This window comes from Cebus imitator, unplaced genomic scaffold (genome assembly GCF_001604975.1).
Source record: "Cebus imitator isolate Cc_AM_T3 unplaced genomic scaffold, Cebus_imitator-1.0 Scaffold18, whole genome shotgun sequence".
Taxonomy (NCBI): domain Eukaryota; kingdom Metazoa; phylum Chordata; class Mammalia; order Primates; family Cebidae; genus Cebus; species Cebus imitator.
This window is the reverse complement of record NW_016107333.1, coordinates 5182947-5192019: the sequence shown is the minus strand read 5'-3', so window position 1 is coordinate 5192019 and position 9073 is coordinate 5182947. Positions and strand designations below refer to the sequence as shown.

General features: G+C 53.2%; 1 protein-coding gene and 1 long non-coding RNA gene across 5 annotated transcripts in view; one reads left to right on the top strand and one right to left on the bottom strand.

The window, feature by feature from the left end:
- Nucleotides 1–804: 804 nt before the first annotated feature.
- Nucleotides 805–5244, bottom strand: LOC108292057. Its single transcript, XR_005197427.1, has 4 exons — nucleotides 4736–5244; nucleotides 4146–4252; nucleotides 3137–3233; nucleotides 805–1253 (listed from the first exon to the last, which is right to left on the bottom strand). It is a non-coding gene; the product is annotated as an uncharacterized LOC108292057 (long non-coding RNA).
- Nucleotides 5245–5276: 32 nt separating this feature from the next.
- The window catches only part of TGIF2 (TGFB induced factor homeobox 2), a 20115-nt gene continuing 16318 nt past the window's right edge, over nucleotides 5277–9073 (top strand). Inside the window, exon 1 of one of the 4 annotated variants that reach the window (XM_037732769.1) lies at nucleotides 5277–5350. The gene's annotated coding sequence lies outside the window, so the exon portion shown is untranslated. Of the gene's footprint in view, nucleotides 5572–5641; nucleotides 5861–9073 lie in introns of those variants that run through there. The other 3 variants (XM_017512716.2, XM_017512712.2, XM_037732772.1) reach the window with 3 other exon arrangements.

Sequence of the window (9073 nt, the reverse complement as noted above, 5' to 3'; positions counted from 1 at the left end):
CCCAAAGTGTTGGGATCACAGGCATGAGCCACCACACCTACCCAGATAGTTTTTGTTTGTTCTGAAATGGAGTCTTGCTCTGTCGCCCAGTCTGGAGTGCAGTGGCTTGATCTCAGTTCACTGAAACCTCCACCTCCCATGTTCAAGCAATTCTCCTGCCTCAGCCTCCTGAGTAGCTGGGACTACAGGTGCCTGCCGTCAAGCCCGGCTAATTTTTGTTTTTTTTTTTTTTGAGACAGAGTTTCACTCTTGTTACCCAGGCTGAAATGCAATGGTGCGATCTCGGCTCACCGCAACCTCCACCTCCTGGGTTCAGGCAATTCTCCTGCCTCAACCTCCTAAGTAGCTGGGATTACAGGCACGCGCCACCATGCCCAGCTAATGTTTTGTATTTTTAGTAGAGACGGGGTTTCACCATGTTGACCAGGATGGTCTCGATCTCTTGACCTCGTGATCCACCCGCCTCGGCCTCCCAAAGTGCTGGGATTACAGGCTTGAGCCACCGCGCCCGGCTAGTTTTTGTATTTTTATAGAGACAGGGTTTCACCATGTTAGCCAGGCTGGTCTTGAATTCCCGACTTCAGGTGATCCACCTAACTCAGCCTCCCAAAGTGCTGGGATTACAGGTTTGAGCCACCACACCCAGCCAATAGTTCTTGAGGAAAATTAAAAGTGCTTCACCAGAGGCAGGGTATGGTGGCTCAAGCCTTTAATCCCAACACTTTAGGAGGCCAAGGCAGGAGGATCACTTGAGCCCAGGAGTTGGAAGCCAGCCTGGACAACATTGCGAGACCCCGTCTCTACTAAAAACTTTAAAAAAAAAAAAAAAAAAAAGGCTTATCTTGTCTTTCAACATGCCTTTCTCACTGAGCTTAACTATTTCTAGCCCTTGATGTGAAGTGGGAGATTTGCAACTCTTCCTTACATTTGAACACTTAGAGGCTATTGTAGGATTACTAATTTCAAACAGCTGGTTGGTGGAACAGTTAGAATGCATACAATATTGATGGATTAAGTTTGCCCTCTTACACAGGCATCATTCATGGTGCCTCAAAACAATTACAATAGTAACAGCAAAGATTACTGAGCTCAGATCACCATATTAGATATAACAACAAACTTTGAAATATTGCAAGAATTACCAAAATCTGGCACAGAGACACAGACTGAGCATGCTTTTGAAAAAATGATGCCGGGAGACTTTGCTCAACGCAGGGTTGCCAAAACCCTTCAATTTGTGAGAAACGCAGTATCTGCAAAGCACAAAAAAGCAAGGCATAATAAAACAAGGGATGTGCCTATTTTCTTTGACTCTCGCCAAACCCTTATATTTCCAAAACATGAGAAAATGGAGGCTCAGAAGGTGTGGATGATTTGCCTAAATCACCTGGCTACTAACCAAGTCCCAGTGCCACCGACTTTTCACCACAAAATACTGTCACCCAAAGCCTTCAGGATAAGCTCAGCTGTGAAGCCTTAGGCACACAGCCAGACACAAGTGGGCACTCAGAAATTAGTTAAGTGAGTAAATACCCAACAACTAGGAGAAAGCTAAGCAAATTGTGGTTGACCAACAAGATACTACAAGACTTTTCAGGAGGAAGATGTGGAATTCCACCTATCAACATTAGATGAAAATGCAGAACCTCATATAACAGCCACAAATCTCTTAGATCGCAGAGGCAGGTCTCCATCCACTTGGTCTCAGTTACCCAGAGCTGAGTCACCACCTACCCTCCCTCCAGTCTCTTCACGGCATTCGGCAGGAACCTGCTGGGACTCTACTGCCCACACGGCCAAATCCAAATTCTTCATCCTGGCCTTCTCGGCCCTTCCATCTCAACCAATCCAGTTGTTTCCTAAATTAGTCACTTTCACTTTCCCAGGACTTTGCTGGACTCTTCCCTCTACCTCACAGAACCCCATCTTCTCCTTTATCCTAAGACTCGACTTGGCTCATATGCACTCTTAGTGAATGCTGGTGCTTTTCCTCACTTCCATCAAAAAGAGAGTGGTGGCCAGGAAGGTGGCTCACCCCTGTAATCCTAGCACTTTGGGAGGCCGAAGCGGGCAGATCACCTAAAGTCAGGAGTTTGAAACCAACCTGGCCAACATGGTGAAACTTCGTCTGTACTGAAAATACAAAATTAGCTGGGCATGGTGGCGCACGCCTGTAATCAAGGAAGCTGAGGCAGGAGAATTGCCTGAACCTGGGAGGCGGAGGTAGCAGTGAGCCAAGATCGCACCACTGCATTCCAGCCTAGGCAACAAAAGCAAAACTCCATCCCAAAAAAAAAAAACAAAACCGGAAGCAGCTCACTTTTTGGGTTTTTTTTGTTTTTAACAAAGGTGGATTTATTCATTTGAACCTATAGGATCACCAAGTTCACTAGAAACTGGCAGGATGAACCTGGAGCCCCATATCCAAGAGTCTCTGGTTTTGGGCTTTTCTGGTATGGAGGCACGGAACTGACTTAGATGACCTGGGCAGCCAGATTGGGGTGGGCTTGGATGCCCTTCCTTCTTCTCCTTCTCTCTCCCAGCTTCCTCTCAGGGGTCAGGACCCCAAACTCGGTATCAGGCAAGTCTCTTCTTCCCTTATCAACCCAGTTTCTTCATATATGGGGAAAAAAAGGTGGGGAGAGCTTATTATCACAATGTTTCTTTTTAATTTAGAAAGAGGGGGAGAAGGCCAGGCTCACACTTGTAATTCCAACACTTTGGAAGGCTGAGGTGGGTGGATCAGTTGAGGTCAGGAGACCAGCCTGGCCAACATGGTGAAACTCCGTCTCTATTAAAAACACAAAAATTAGCCAGGCATGACGGTGGGCGCCTTTAGTCCCAGTTACTCGGGAGGCTGAAGCAGGAGATTCACTTGAACCCGGGAGGCAGAGGTTGTAGTGAGCTGAGATCGTGTCACTGCACTGCACTTCAGCCTGGGTGACAGAGCAAGACTGTGTCTCAAAAAAAAAAAGGGTGGGAGAGAAAAATGACAACAAAATAACTTATCACTTGGAAGAAATTTTCCCACAAAAGTTCTCATCAAGTATGTCCAAAGTCCCTCCTTCTTGAGACACTGTAAGCTGTCAATAAATATACGTTGGCCATGCCCCTAGATTGGCACGCAGAGACTTACCCCATTTTAAAAGCCCGCAGTAGAGGTCTCAGAGTTGCTATAAGGAACCAGCTCCTGGTGAGGGGTATTTAGCTGTTTGCAATTTCCCCGAACAGTTCTGTAAAGAACAATCATCTATAAGTATTTATCTTTGTTGAACAGCTGCTTCTTTTTGTTTTGTTTTTAGAGACAGGGTTTCACCATGTTGACCAGACTGGTCTTGAACTCCTGACCTCAGGTGATCCACCCGCCTCCCAAAGTGCTGAGATTACAGGCATTAGCCACCACGCCGGGCCTGTACAGCTACTTCTAAAGATAGACTCCTAGAAGTGGAATTACTGGCTTAGAGAATCCACACATTTTAAATGCTGATACTTACTGGTTGAGAAACTTTACACAGTAATTCTCAAACTCTAACTGTCCTTAGGCTTTACCTGTGAAGCTAGTTTATGCGCAAAATCTGACCGGCTCCCAGGCTCCCTCCACCCCTACCCCATCCTCCAGGAGGCAATCTGGAGGGGCTACACGTTTTTTGTTATGCAGCTCTTAGGTGGAGGAGGAGGCAGTGACTCCTTTCCATTTCCCCAACCTCATCTAGCACCAAACTTGGGAAGCACTGGTCGAAGGGGCTGCTGCAGGCACAATTTTTGGGTGAGGCCTCTGCCTCTAGCCCAGGCCCCCAGTGACTTCCCTAAAAACGACAGAGTGTGGCTTTGAGGCACACAGGAGAAAATGCCTAGTTTGGGGTTCAAGCTCAGTGGCCACTACCAGAGTCCCCTCTCCAGGCTCACCTCATTTCCCCTGGAGCTCCCCTCTTCTGAAGGTTCCGGTCCCATACATTTCCTGGAAGTTAAGGCCCATGGGTTTTACATTTCTTACTGAAGACAACCCAGATCTGGCTTTTTCTTTCAGAGGGCCGTGGAGGAAGCACCATTTATTTGGCCAAAAAATTGTTTCTGACCCACACTGTGGGCCTCAGTTTCCCTCTCTGTGAAATGAAGAGCAACGGGCAGTGCCACTGACATCTCACCTGCTGCTGTGAGAAGGTTTCTAACATTTGCAGGGAGTCTGGCTTCGATGGGGTGTCCAGGTGAAACCTTAACAATCCTTTAATCAACATTCTGATTGGCTTAGGGCCTGTTTGGAAAAAAAATTAAGAGTTTTGTTTCCACAGTTCTCCATTGCTAAAGGGCAATTAAGACCAAAAGCTGTTTGCAAGGCAATTTCCAAGCTCAAGGGCCCTAGATATACAGGCCTAGGCCTGTCCAGATAGAGGGCTGGGGGACGTGGGGGGATGCCCTAGGGAAGTTGGTTAACAGGTATTTCACAGTATATGGTACCCACAGCAGACAGCCGAGTAAGACCGTGCTGACCGGGGTTGGGGAGGTCAAGGAAAACCATCTGGAGTAGGATGTAACCGGCAGAAGAGGAAAAAGAAACCAGGCAGTAACTCGGGGAGCTCCTCGACTGATTGTCTGAGGCCGGGCACAAGGGGTAAGAGCTCAGGCTTCACTATCGACCGACCTGGCCTGAATGACACCGGTTGACTGTGTGACAAAAGCAAATGAAGACCCACTCTGAGGCTGAGTAAGCCAGAGACTTACATAGGACAGCACGTACCCCATCACCCGAGGATGAGACGGGATGTCACACACGAAGTGCCCCTTACAGCATCGTTGAAAGCGTTGGCTGTTTTCACCTCTGGCAGCCTCCCTGCGAGCCCAACAATGTGCTTTCTGAGCTTAGGGCGGAAGGCGGCCTCCCAGACTCTACAGGCCCTTGAGGGCATAACAGGCGTCCCCATCACAGCCCAGTCCTTTATCAGCTGCGGTTAACTGCCCAGACTAACTGGCCTCAGTTTCCCCTCGAGGCAATGAGAGGAATCGAAAAGCCGGCAGGACGTCTGGTGCGGGGCGCGAACTGACAAAAGTTAGAATTTCCAGGCGTTCCCCCTTCGGTAACGACCCCCACCCCAGCGAGGAGCACAGTAGGCGCTCCGGAAACGCCCTCCACAAGGAGGGCCGGGCCACTTCCTGCCCCTAAGCGGGCTCTCCCGGGCCGAGGCTCCCACCGCCGCTCGGGGGAGGCCATGCAGCATTCCTGAGGGCGGGGTGGGCGCAGGAAGAAGGTGCCCGAGGCCCCGCCCCCTCCGGGCGCGCTGGGCGGGGCGAAGCCCCTCGGCGCCGTCGGCCCGCCCCTCAGGGGGTGGGCGCAGCTCGCCGCGCTCCGCACAAAGTTTGTTTTCTCCCTCAGGGCGGGTGGGGGAGGGCACGGAGGGCGCGGGGGGAGGAGAGGGGATCTGACGTCAGGCCGCGAGGTGCTTTCCAGCCGCGAGCTGTCAGGCCGAGTGTCAGGCCGGGCAGGTACGCGGCGCGAGCCCCCGGCGCCCCCTGCCCCCCGCCGGAACGTCCAGCGCCGAGCCCTAGGCCGCGTGAACCCGAAAGCCGCTCGGAAAAGTCAGTGCAGGGAGCAAGAGGGGGCCAGATGGGGGTGGGGGTGCGCGGACAACTTGAAAAGTTTCTTTCTCTCGGTCGGGCGGGGGAGGGGGCGTCGTCCTGGCGCTTGCAGTTGGGGGTGTGTGAGCTCGGGGGTGTTAGTGAGTCCCGACGGCCCCCGAGAGGTGTTTGTGAGTCCCGACGGCGCTGCGGTTCCAGCCCCCGGGAGGAAGCCCGCTCGGGGCCCTGGTGGGGGCCCAGCTCCCTAGGATCCCACCCCGGGAGAGGGCCGCTCCTGCGCCAGACCTGAGTGAGCGCGCGGGGGGGCGGATTTGTTTGGTTTCAAAAGTGCACGTTGCTAACCGCCGGTAGGGCCCCCCCGCCTCCGAGCCAGGGAGGGGGCGGCCAAGAGTGACAGCTGGGGGTGGGGGCCGCGGGAAGGGCCCGGAGCGGGGGGGCCCTGGGGAGCCCGCGCGAGTTCCCCTTTCCTTTGGAACAAAGGAAAGTCTGTCTCCGAGGCATCTGTCACTCCCAGGCGGGCCAAGGAAGCGGGGCGCGTGGGGCCGGCGCCCCGGAGAAAGTTTGTTCGCGCCGGGACCCTCGGGCAGGCCAGGGGTGAGCGGAGCCTCCGGCAGGAGAAACGCTCAGTCTCGGGGGCAGGGGGCGGCCAACATGGAGTCTGGTAGCAAGGCCGGGGGTGGGGGGGCGGCGCGGAGGTGGGAGCCCAGCCCCCTCCCCTCCTCTCCCCTCCCCTCCCCCTCCGGGCCGAGTTCGGAGCACAAAGCCGAGCGCGCACGCTCGGCCGGCCCCGCGCCCCGAAGAGTCTACCAGCCCCAAGCTGCGGGGGAAGGGGGTGGGAACCAAACTTTTTTACTGCCCCGGGACAGACACGTGAGTTTCTTTCTTCCAGAGCCCCCGCCCCACTGGGATGGTGGGCCCGCGAGGGAGCTGTTGCGCGGAGTCGGCCTGGGGTGGGGGTGAGGGGCTGGGGGGTGCAGGCTCCCCGAGCGCCGGCCGATTCCTCGCCGCCCCGGGAGCCATGTGCTCCGACTCGGTCTGGGCCGCGGGAGAGGTTGCGCGCTTTGTCTGAACTGCTGGGAATGCGGGCGTGAGTGCGCCGCCCGGGGGAGTGTCGGGGCCGAGCTAGGGGAGTTGTCAGAAAGTTGGTGCGGGAGTGGCTGCAGGTGGCATCGTGGGAGTGTGTAGGAGGGTGCATGGGATGTTGTATCGAGGGGGTGCTGCCACAGGCCACTGAAGGTAGAATTGATTGGTAGAGTGATGACGCCCGGAGTTTTTCCTGTGGGAGAGATCGCTGTGGGCGGGTACAGAAGTTGGGCTTGTTGCGTGGGTCACAGTTGTTCGGGCTAGGCGTGGGGTCTGTAAGCTCTGTGTGTGCCTGCTGTATGTGTCGGTGAAAACCCTAGGGTTTGTAGGGCTTGAGCGATGGGTCAGGCCAGTTACCATAGCCCTGTTGGTTAGTTGCCTGGCGTGTGTCTGGGTGCAGTGTGGGTGTATATGTGGGAAATCTCCCAGACTATAGATGGGCCTGGGATGCAGGACACCCAGGAGAAGTTTGTGTAGACTGAGGGGTCATTTCCCCAGGGCCCACCCGGAGAACCCTGCAGACAGACTTGGCTGGCAGCCAGGGTGGGATTTGTACAGATAACCTTGAGTAAACTTTTCACAGCCGGTGAGGGCTGCATCCCTGAGCCCAGATCCCAGCTGCCCTGGCCACCTAGAAATGTCTGACCTCAGAAAGCAGTCTGCTGATGGTGCTCTGTGAGGAGTGGCACCTCTAACCAGTGCCTGTCTCACCTCCAGGTGGCCTGGCTGAAAGGGTAGACCCTTCCCTCGAAAGCCTGGCCTAGCCAGCCCAGAGATCTGGGCTCAGGTCCAAGAGGAGGAAACAAAACCTGGGAGATGCCAGAGTCTGTTGGCCGGCCTGCTGGGGAGCTGTTAAAAGGCTGAGAAGGGAGGAGCCTTGAGATCCTGGCATCAGCCTGGCCTAGAACTTTTGCTTTTAAAATGAAAATCTGGCCAGGCAAGGTGGCTCACATTTATAATCCCAGTACTTAGGGAGGCCAAGACAGGCGGATCACCTGAGGTCAGGAGTTCAAAACCAGTCTGGCCAACATGGCAAAACCCCGTCTTTACTAAAAATAAAAAAAACTAGCTGGGTGTGGTGGCGTGCGCCTGTAGTCCCAGCTATTTGGGAGGCTGAGGCAGGAGAATTGCTTGAACCCAGGAGGCAGGTTGCAGTGAGCCGAGCTCACACCACTGCACTCCAGCCTGGGCGATGGACCAAGACTCCATGTCAAAAAAAAAAAAAGAAAAGAAAAGAAAATATTTTTTGCATGTATGAGACAGAACACATGTCCGGGGCCTGAGCAGCTGAGTTGGGTTATCTAGGGAAAATCCTTCCTTCATTTGACAGGTGAAGAGGGGAGCTTGGCCTCCCAAAGCGCTAGGAGTACAGGCGTGAGCTACAGCAGTTGGCATTTTTATTATTACTATTTTTTCTTCTTTTTTTTTAGTAGAGGGGTTTCACCATCTTGGCCAGGTTGATCTCAAACTCTGACCTCAGGTGATCCACCCGCCTCAGCCTTCCAAAGTGCTGGGATTACAGGTGTGAGCCACCACACCCAGCCTATTATTACTATTATGATTTTAGAAACGGGGTCTCTCAGTCCCAAAGGTCTGTTAAAAAAAAAAAAAGAAACAGGGTCTCACTCTGTTGTCTAGGTTGACATGCAGTGGTACGATCACAGCTCACTGCAGCCTTGAACTCCTGAGTTCAAGAATCCTCTCACCTCAGCCTCAGAGTAGCTAGTACTACTGGCACACCAATACACTGGGCTAATTTTTATTTTATTTTATTTTTTTCTTTTGTTGAGACCGAGAATTGCTCTGTAGCCCAGGCGGGGGTGCAATGGCACATTCTCGTCTCACTGCAATCTCCAGCTCCCAGGTTCAAGCGGCTCTCCTGCCTCAGCCTCCTGAGTAGCTGGGATTACAGGCACTGGCCACCACACCCAGATAATTTTTGAGATGGAGTCTCTCTGTCACCCAGGCTGGCGTGCAGTGGCACCATCTCAACTCACTGTAACTTCTGCCTCCTGGGTTCAAGCGATTTTTCTGACTCAGCCTCCCGAGTAGCTGGGATTACAGGCATGTACCACCACACCCAGCTAATTTTTATATTTTTGGTAGAGATGGGGTTTCACTATGTTGGCCAGGATGGTCTCCATCTCCTGACCTTGTTATCTGCCCACCTTGGCCTCCCAAAGTGCTAGGATTAAAGGCATGAGCCACTGCACCCAGCCTCAAACCCGGCTAATTTTGGTGTTTTTAGTAGAGACTGGATTTCACCATGTTGGCCAGGCCGGTCTCAAACTCCTGGGTTCAAACAGTCTACCCGCCTCAGCCTCCCAAAGTAATGGGATTTCAGGCGTGAGCCACTACACCCAGCCCTAATTTTTATTTTGTGTAGAGAAAGGGCCTTTTTAAAAATCATTATCTTTTT